Raw genomic sequence first — 11,122 nt, forward strand, 5'->3', positions numbered from 1 at the left:
GAACAAGTTTGAATATATTATATTTTACCTTTTTTTAGAGTCAAACCTACTTTTTAGCATCCCAGTCAGTGGCCAGGCTCACTGCCTCATCCTATTACAAATACAGATAACTTTATTTATCCCCAGTTTCTACAGTCCACCTCATACAATGATTCACATAACATGGTCTAACAGTGCCAGAGGAAGCATGATATGGCCCATGGGAACGAACGAGTGCAGTTAAAATAATACAGGAACATAATATAACTTACTCAATACATACATATAATTATATTGCTGTTGTTGATGTTTTCGATCCCGGGACAGGAATCTTATACAGTCTTAATTCTACGATGAGAAAGACATACAGAGGTGGGAATAGAATATTATTTTACACTCTCAATTTTCATGTAATAGATATGTGCATGCTGTGTGTGTGTGTGAATACTTTGTTTTGTCTGGCCTTTGATCTCTTTCTCTCCTTCTTCACTGCGTCTCTTGTTCTTTTGCCTCTTGTGATAGATTTGAATGTGAAATGACAACTGAGCCTTACAAATATTAGTTCAGAGTGTGATCCCACATGCAAGTATGTGTATGTGTGTGTGTGTGTGTGTGTGTGTGTGTGTGTGTGTGTGTGTGTGTGTGTGTGTGTGTGTGTGTGTGTGTGTGTGTGTGTGTGTGTGTGTGTGTGTGATGTACTGCATATCAATTAGTTATCTATTATTCATGGTGACAACGTAATGAATGAAACATCACAGCCTTTGTATTTCAGACATGTTTACTTGTCTCTCTCTCTCTCACACACACACACACACACACACACACACACACACACACACAGTTGCTGTCGTGGGTATTTGGACAGGAGTGACAGTGTGAGTGAAATCCCATTGTAACTGTGAAGACGAGGTGATGCCCACTGAATACCTGACAGCTGAATCCAGCTCCAGACTGCAGCCTCCTCCTAATGAAGGAGTAAGTGTGATAATTTACGCTGAGGATGAAGGGAACATGATTTAGTCTTCATCATTTCTCTGAGCAGTCCTCTCCTCTGACAGCTCGGCTGCCAAAATCCACAGAAGGAAAGGACTCAAACAATGTAGATAGACTCATCTGGTGTTCCTTCACTTGTCTGGAGCGTGGAGTGCTGTCCCCCTGGGTTTTGTCTCTCAGGCTTCAGGTTGCCCTGCGCAGCCCTGTATGAGAGCCGGAGGTTGATGGTGTCATTGAGACTGCCTGACAGGAAACTCTGTAGAGACAGATCCTACGGAGGCCTGAAGTAAACACTTCCACATTTACATCCTATATTTCTCGCTAAGTGCTTCTTAGTGAAGATACAGCAACAATACTGTGGACTATTATATATATATAATAACAATGCTAATAATGCTAATAATAATAATAATATATATATATATATAATAACTAATTGAGTTTTTTAGTGCCATGGAAACGGCAAAACTGTCCCAGGCTTCTTCAAAAGTCTTTTATTCCATATTTTCATAAAGCATCTTGTATGTCTCCTCCAATAGGCTACTAGAACAGTATATCATTGTGTTATGCTACCAAACTGCAATGTAGCCTATGTCAAAATGTAGGATACATTTACTGATTAACTTTCATTTTTCCATGTTTTTTTTTGTTTGTTTTTTTCAGCCCCTCCTTGAACCGCCACCTTACCGTGGTGGAGGGGTTTGAGCACCCGAATGATCCTGGGAGCTATGTTGTCCGGGGCTTAATGCCCCTGGTAGGGTCTCCCAAGGCAAACAGGTCCTAGGTGACGGGTCAGACTAAGAGCGGTTCCAAAACCCCTCATGAGTGGAACAATATCGAGGACGTTCACGTCGCCCGGATCGGCGTCACCGGGGCCCCACCCTGGAGCCAGGCCTGGGGTTGGGGCTCGAAGGCGAGCGCCTGGTGGCCGGGTCTCCGCCCACGGGACCCGGCCGGGCCCAGCCCGAAGGAGCGACGTGGGCCCGCCTTCCAGTAGGCCCACCACCCGCAGGAAGGACCATGAGGGGCCGGTGCCGTGTGTTTTGGGTGGCAGCCGTGGGCGGGGGCCCCGGCGACCCAATCCCCGGACAACGACTCTGGCTTTAGGGACATGGAATGTCACCTCGCTGGGGGGGAAAGAGCCTGAGCTCGTGCGGGAGGCTGAGAGGTATCGACTAGAGATAGTCGGGCTCACCTCCACGCACAGCCTGGGCTCTGGAACCCAACTCCTTGAGAGAGGCTGGACTCTCTTCCACTCTGGAGTTGCCCATGGTGAGAGGCGGCGAGCTGGTGTGGGCTTGCTCATAGCCCCCCAGCTCAGCCGCCATGTGTTGGAGTTCTCCCCACTGAACGAGAGGGTCGTTTCCCTGCGCCTTCGGGTCGGGGATAGGTCTCTCACTGTTGTCTCGGCCTACGGGCCGAACGGCAGTGCAGAGTACCCGGCCTTCCTGGAGGCCCTGGGAGGGGTGCTGGAAAGCGCTCCAACTGGGGACTCCATCGTTCTGCTGGGGGACTTCAATGCCCACGTGGGCAGCGACAGTGTTACCTGGAGAGGTGTGATTGGGAGGAACGGCCTACCCGATCTGAACCCGAGCGGTGTTTTGTTATAGCCACAGTTTGTCCATAACGAACACCATGTTCAGGCATAAGGGTGTCCACCAGTGCACGTGGCACCAGGACACCCTAGGCTGGAGGTCAATGATCGACTTTGTAGTCGTGTCATCTGATCTCCGGCCGTATGTCTTGGACACTCGGGTGAAGAGAGGGGCTGAGCTGTCAACTGATCACCACCTGGTGGTGAGTTGGATCCGCTGGCAGGGGAGGAAGCTGGTCAGACTTGGCAGACCCAAGCGTATCGTGAGGGTCTGCTGGGAACGTCTGGCAGAATCCCCTGTCAGGGAGGTCTTCAACTCCCACCTCCGGGAGAGCTTTGACCGGATTCCGAGGGAAGCCGGAGACATTGAGTCTGAATGGACCATGTTCTCCACTTCCATTGTTGACGCGGCCATCCGGAGCTGTGGCCGTAAGGTCTCCGGTGCTTGTCGCGGCGGTAATCCCCGATCCCGGTGGTGGACACCAGAAGTAAGGGATGCCGTCAAGCTGAAGAAGGAGTCCTACCGAGCCTGGCTAGCTCGGGGGACTCCCGAGGCAGCTGACGGGTACCGGCAGGCCAAGCGGACGGCAACCCGGGCGGTCACAGAAGCAAAAACTCGGGTCTGGGAAAAGTTCGGGGAGGCCATGGAGGAGGACTACCGGTCGGCCTCGAGGAAATTCTGGCAAACCATCCGACGCCTCAGGAGGGGGAAGCAGTGCTCCGCCAACACTGTTTACAGTGGAGGAGGGGAGCTGTTGACCTCGACTGGGGATATCGTCGGACGGTGGAAGGAATACTTCGAGGATCTCCTCAATCCCACTGACATGCCTTCCGTCGAGGAAGCAGAGGCTGAGGATTCAGAGGTTGATTCATTCATCACCCAAGCTGAAGTCACTGAGGTAGTCCGGAAGCTCCTCAGTGGCAAGGCACCGGGGGTGGATGAGATCCGCCCTGAGTACCTCAAGTCTCTGGATGTTGCGGGGCTGTCGTGGCTGACACGCCTCTGCAGCATCGCGTGGCAGTCGGGGACAGTGCCTCTGGACTGGCAGACCGGGGTGGTGGTCCCTCTCTTCAAAAAGGGGGACCGGAGGGTGTGTCCCAACTACCGGGGGATCACACTCCTCAGCCTCCCGGGGAAAGTCTATTCCAGGGTGCTGGAGAGGAGAATTCGGCCGATAGTCGAACCTCGGATTCAGGAGGAACAATGCGGTTTTCGTCCTGGCCGTGGAACGCTGGACCAGCTCTACACCCTCCGCAGGGTGCTCGAGGGTGCATGGGAGTTTGCCCAACCAGTCCACATGTGTTTTGTGGACTTGGAGAAGGCTTTCGACCGTGTCCCACGTGGCATCCTGTGGGAGGTGCTCCGAGAGTATGGGGTCGGAGGCCCTCTGCTGAGAGCTGTACGGTCCCTGTATGACCGGAGCAGGAGCTTGGTTCGCATTGCCGGCAGTAAGTCAGACCTGTTCCCGGTGCGTGTTGGACTCCGGCAGGGCTGCCCTTTGTCACCGGTTCTGTTCATTATTTATATGGACAGAATTTCTAGGCGCAGCCAAGTGCCGGAGGGGGTACGGTTCGGGAGCCACTTGATTTCATCTCTGCTTTTTGCAGATGATGTGGTCTTGTTGGCTCCCTCGAGCCAGGACCTTCAGCATGCACTGGGGCGGTTTGCAGCCGAGTGTGAAGCAGCTGGGATGAGAATCAGCACCTCTAAGTCCGAGGCCATGGTTCTCGACCGGAAAAAGGTGGCTTGCACCCTCCAGGTCGGGGGAGAGTTCCTGCCTCAGGTGGAGGAGTTTAAGTATCTTGGGGTCCTGTTCACGAGTGAGGGGAGAACGGAGCGCGAGATCGACAGGCGGATCGGTGCGGCGGCCGCAGTAATGCGGTCATTGTATCGGTCCGTCGTGGTGAAGAAGGAGCTGAGCCGAAAGGCAAAGCTCTCGATTTACCGGTCGATCTACGTTCCCACCCTCACCTATGGTCATGAACTCTGGGTCATGACCGAAAGAACGGGATCCCGGATACAAGCGGCCGAAATGAGTTTCCTCCGCAGGGTGGCGGGGCGCTCCCTTAGAGATAGGGTGAGGAGCTCTGTCACCCGGGAGGAGCTCGGAGTAGAGCCGCTGCTCCTCCACATCGAGAGGAGCCAGCTGAGGTGGCTCGGGCACCTGTATAGGATGCCCCCTGGACGCCTCCCTCGTGAGGTGTTCCGGGCATGTCCCACCGGGAGGAGGCCCCGAGGAAGACCCAGGACACGCTGGAGTGACTACGTCACTCGGCTGGCCTGGGAACGCCTTGGGGTCCCCCCGGAAGAGCTGGAGGAAGTGTCCGGGGAGAGGGAAGTCTGGGGATCCCTGCTCCGACTGCTGCCCCCGCGACCCGACTCCGGATCAAGCGGATGAAAATGGATGGATGGATGGATGTTTTTTTCAGAATTAAAAGAGTGGACCACTGAATGTGCATTTACAAACAAAAACTAAACCATAGCTAGCTGACAATGTAGCTAGTTAGTTAGCCACAGCCAGAGCGATAGATATATCGCTCTGGCCACAGCTATGACCATTTTTTCTGTCTCTTGTAATTATATCTGTAGTTGTAGTTACATCTTCCAACAGCAATCACTTATATAGAGTGTTTGGTCCGAAACACGGGTCTGTCAGTCACTCTGCTCTGCTGTAAGCCGAGGAGAAAACTTTCCTTGTATCCTACAACCTTTATCCAATGAGGAGAGAGAACGGCATAAAGGGGCGGTCCTCTCTGTGTGTGCAGCCAAGGGATGCGCGTGAATGTGGTGACATAGGGACGACGGCGGGGACTGCTAACTCCATCGGCTGACAAGAAGTTAGCCAAAACCACCGGATCACTTACTTCTGCTTTAATTATGATCAACTAATAAACACAACACTAAATCCAGTCATCAGAAATGGAAAGTAGATAATAAGATTACTAGCTGAGTAGTGCTTTTCTAACTGACATCTCAGCTTTTGTCTCAAGAGGAGTTGCTATGTCAATTAATTAAATGCCTTAAATTCTTAGGCCCTATTTCAATTATCACATTAATTTTAGGTTGACCCAGTTAATGATTTGTAGATGGAAAGCTGGAAGACCAGTTTATTTGTCGATGTTATGTGTTCCCCTTATATTCCCTCAAGTTTTTGGAAAAAGGTCCATGACAGTGATTTATTTATTTGTAAAATAACACAGCCACAGGAGGAAGACCAAGGCTGCCACCTGTAGGGGGCCGACACTCATCATCCAGGGCATTTTCTATATATTTATATATGTTTTGTTACACAGTGACATACACTTAATGTTTTTACCATTTTTTCTTCTTATTCTCTCTTTCCTCTGTCATCTTGGGGATGCTCACACTCTTTCATGTTACCTCTATTCCTTCTCCTCTCTTTCCTCTCTTGTAGTTGTTCCTCTAACATTTGTCACATTTTCCTTCATTTCTAACCCCCTGTCATTTCCCCTCTGTTCCTCACTTTTAGGTCACTGTTAGGTCAATTTATTTTTATTTATGAGGTATAAAATCACAGGTTTGCATCAGAAAAAAAATAAGAAACCTCAGTCGTTTTTACAAACAGTTTGTCTCAAAGGACTATAGGACAGCTGGACATGGCAATATGGAAATATCCAGATTATTTGAAACCTCACAACTAGAATCCAGTGTCCTCGACATTAAATGTTTCACTTCCTACCAAAAAGGCAGAACATACTTAGGATATGGTCGACTACTGCAGATCCACAAAGTTCAAGTGATTGAACTTATCATCTGGATGTTCACTTTGAAGACTAATCTGTATCTGTAACATATGAATACAGTACACACCACTAGTCAAAAATTACTACTACACCTTCGGATGTTATCAAGACAATACTGGTTCTGATAATATGTAACTGCTATGCTGTCAGGATGGTAAAATAAGGCAGATAACAAAGGAGGACGGACTGGTGGAGCAGGGGTTCAACTGACAACACAATTATGAGGGAAAACATGAGAGAGAACAAACCACACGGTGGCTTCACAATGGCTTGGAATAATGCTCGTATGATATTGAAAGATCCAGTTGTAATTATATATGTGTGTTTTCTGATATGCACTTTAGATAAGATGACATGAAACAAATATAAAAAAGGGAAGTGCTGGAGGGAAGGTGACTGGGTCCACCAGTTTCATTTGTCATTTTCCAAGACACAACTATTTTTACAAACATAGAGCTCTCTCCTACTTCTGTCTTTGATTAGGTTTGATTCACACCACAGAGATGAGAAAGAAGAACAACAACACGATTTAATGATGTGAAAATGCCACATGTTGCATTTTCACATCAATCAAACAAAAGCTGATTGCAGATAAGATCAGTGCTGTGTTCTGCATTTTGTGGTATATTGATGCTGATTTATGGAACATGAAAAGAAAGAGGGCGCCACTTGTCCAAGTTTCTTGCACAAACATGTTTATGCAGGCGATAGGCCGACAGATAAGTCTGTGAAAGGAAGCAGTGGGTTTATGAAGCACTATGATGCTGCTCTGAGGTTCATCAGAGTGAAAGAGTGCAGAACAGACGAACAGACCTCTTTTTACCCTTCCACACTCTTTCTACCTCCTTGTCTCCTCCATCTCGCCTCTCTTCCTCTCTACAGTATGTGGAGCAGAATGAATAATGATCAGTTGCTCCGTCACACACCAGAGACTTTCTCTCCCTGCAGCTACATCCAAAATTAGCGCACACACACACTCACACACACACAGGCCAACACTTACACTCCTGTGAGTGTGCGCACAGACAAACACCCAGATAATCATACAGTGGGTTCGCACACATACACACACACACACACTCGCACAGAGAGAACAAGAGCTGCAGCTTCACCACAACACTTTGACCTCTGTAGCACTATGAAAACATTATACAGTGGAAGAGTTGAAGGAGAAAATGATCAGTTTTGGGTTTGTGTGTGGTTGAGTGGGTGGAGAAGAGAGGCCGTCCTGCAGCTGAAGGGTCAAAGGTCAACTTCCCTTTACTAGAAACTCTGTCTTTAATTCTTTCAGAAGTGTTTGACACAGATATGAAGCATAAGGACAAGACAAGTCCTCTGATTATTTATGATATAAACTCTCCTTGGACCTGAGGTGGTTGAGCTGCACTGTCCTCCATGCTGTCTCTGAGCAGCAGCGCTCTCTGCTGGAGAGAAGCAGTGACTGCAGTCAGACCTCTTTTGCTTCACATTGATCCCTACGGGGAGAATTCAGACTCCTGCTTCAGGATGCTGGTGAGGTGAAGATGCTTGCCATCATCAGACTGAGGGTAACCACATTGAATTTCTTGTCTCTTTGGGGTTTTATTTGTTGGGTACCACACCTGCTCATTGACTCAAGCTGTGCTATTCAAGCCGAACTTGCTTGATGCTGACTGACCACATCAAACATGGTAGCCTACTGATGTTTCATATTTCACATAACCACAGTTCCTATCTCGCTAATGAAAAGATCAAACATTTATAATAACGCCTGTATATTCTGAAAAGCTCAAAAGAAAAAAGATTGTTCTAAGAAAGCAAAATAAGACTTCTGGCCCACATATTTCCACATCTGGGCAGTGTCTCGCTGTAATCCTCAGATAACTGACAGCAGGAAGATTTTCCATGTGAGTGTCACAGTGCTGCTTGGTTTGGGCCAGATTCAGGCCGTGTAACCAGGCGTACGCTGGGCCAAGAGAGAAAAAGGCAAGTGTATTTGTTTAGCGCTATTCAGATACAAGGTCATTCAAAGAGCTTTACAGAGGAAATAAATAAAAATAGAGCATCAAAAATGACATTAAAAAAAAGCATCTAGGCCAAATATTTCTTTTGCTATGTGAAGAGGTTTTGTGGTGCAGAGCTGTTCTTCTCACAGCTGTGAAGACAGACTAAATGTGGTTGCTTCCTGTTTTGACAGACAGAGAGAAGCTCTGATCTAAACCATAATATGTGAAAACAGTCTTTTCTCCGTGCATGTAAATATGCAACGGCAGAAATAGCAACAACACACAAACGGAGCGGCAGGCGGAGATGTAAACAACTGTTTATTAAGCGCTGCTGATGGAACAATGTTGGGCACAAACAGACTCTTTGGGGAAAATCCGTCACTTGAAGTCATGTAACAAGCAAAAGTGAGATGTCAGTTCACATTGTTGAAGACATTTCTACCTGACCTGACAGATGAACTGGTTCTGGTGTGAGATATTAGTTGCATTTTGATCAGTTGAGCAATGAATATTATTTTTAGTCAGGAATTGAGTTTGTATTTAAACACAGAGAGTTGAATGGCAAAAATTTCCATCCAATCTTGGTTCACCTAATGAGATTATTTCTCTCCCACCAGGCAGATGCAGTCAGAAGAGTAAGGGTGATGAGCTTAATTCAGTCCTTCAGTTGTACGTGAGGATTTTACATTGAAAAGCTGATTAGTCACCCAGCCCTCATGCAATAATGAGACCAGCAGAAAGGCCAATTTCAGCCATCTCTCAGTTTGACTCACTAAAACTATTCTTTTGTCACAAATATTATCTGCAAAATATCTTATGTTACAGTGGCTATATATATATATGTATATACATATAAACAGCGTAGCATCTCTGAACACCATACTGATATTTCACAGTGTGCAGTCTAAAATAGTAGGTACAAGACGGTTTCTGAAGAAATTCTCTGTTGTTAGTGGTGAGAAAAATGAGTGTTATCTCAGACTGTGGTTGATCTAAAAAAAAATATATAAAACAGGAAGTTACAACACTTACTGACATAGATGAGACCCTGGGGATGAGATAAAATAAAGAATTTAAAGTTATTTTTCATATAAAAAAAAGATGTTTGCATGCAACAGCACAGTGAAATCAGCTGAAGAGTGAGCCATGAAATAACGTCTTAACTCCTAGTCGGTTTCCATTTTCTGACAGGGACAGAGACGTCACCTAATGATTAGGTTTCCTCTCTGCTCCACAGTGCTTTGCTCTCTCTGCACTCACTGATCTCATTTAATGAAGCTTTCTGCTGTGGAACTCATCATTAAAACTGTGGAGGAAAGTGTCAACTAATGCCAAAAATATCTTTTGAAATGATAAATTATTCATCACCATTGAAGAAAACCCAGAGTTCATGCAGTTGGTCCTACAAAAGATTATTAATAAGTGGCCGTTTTAAACAATCAAAGTGTCATTTTCCCCACTGAACTGGTTGCAGCAAAGAAAAATCACTATGCTGGTTTCAAGAAAATTATAGTGGTGCAATGCTTTGAAAAGTGGCATCCCCCTTCTCTGAAAATGTCCCTACCACGGAAAAAGAGAAACAGTAGTAAAGAGACTTTCCATGTCCTTTAATGACACATCTGACCAAAAATAACTAAACACAGCATCAAGCCCAGCAGCTCGCTGAGAGCGGGGAGGCCCCGGGCAGCGTGGCACCATCAGCACAGTGGGACATACATACAGTAATGAGGTTATCTCCCAAAAGTCCCTCCACCATCCTTCACACAACGCCCACAGCAGGCTCCATTCAAGCCGTCACCTACATAATGTAATGGCTTTCTACACAGAGGCCTGTTTTCTCCATAATGTATAAACGCTGAACTCCACTGATCCTCTTATCACTGAAAAATTAATCACATCCAACAGGAAACGTGGAGGAACCAAGAAGCTGCTGAATCTGTGTTGGAAACAAAAATAAATCAAGGAAATAGATGCTTTCCGGACCACTTCTGCTGAATAAAGCTACAAAAACAATATGAATCTGATATTTTCTTGAGGCTTTTCCACAGATATAATAAAAGCTCTTTATTTCCTTGAGTGCATTTTATTTTATTTTTTATTCTATTCTATTTACAACTTTACATTCACTGGTTTCTCAGTAACTAACACTGACCAGAGACAGGCAGACTGTTTGGCACTAACTGTTTTGTTTCCCGTAATATCCCACGTCATTACGTAGACGTTAAACACAGACACAGTTCAGAGAGACAAAGAGGGGAAACAGACCATTTAGGAAAATTCAGACCAACGTTTAGCTCAGTTCCCATCCATCAGAGGACACAAGACAAGACATGAACCTCACTAAACACTCTCCTCCTAGCATTTGAGCAGCTGCCGGTGACAATGAAGGTCATCATAACAACTACAAAAAGGGTTAACATCATTTCATTTATACAGGACTGATAAAAATGAAAATGAAAATAAACACAGCTGAAGCTTTTTCAATTCAGATTAGACAAACAAGCTGAACGGACTGGAAGTGGAAAGCAAACATCCGCTGCGATGTGTTGATTAGCAGAAATCTGTCTGTAAGACTTTTAAAGAGGCTATTTGTAAGTTTTCTCTGCTGTTGAATTTGGTTTCCTCCGAGTTTGTGATGTTTAACAAGAGTTTTAGCTACCATGAAAAAAAAAACAGGTTATAATACGTTCTCTGAACAGCACTAGCCTAAGTCTTTAGCACAGACAGTGAGTTGCTAACTTCAGTAGAGGAAAAAACATGGCAAGCATGAGTTTACAGTGACGTTGTTTTCCACCACTTGAGACAG

The sequence above is a fragment of the Trachurus trachurus genome (genome assembly GCF_905171665.1).
Source record: "Trachurus trachurus genome assembly, chromosome: 8".
NCBI lineage: Eukaryota > Metazoa > Chordata > Actinopteri > Carangiformes > Carangidae > Trachurus > Trachurus trachurus.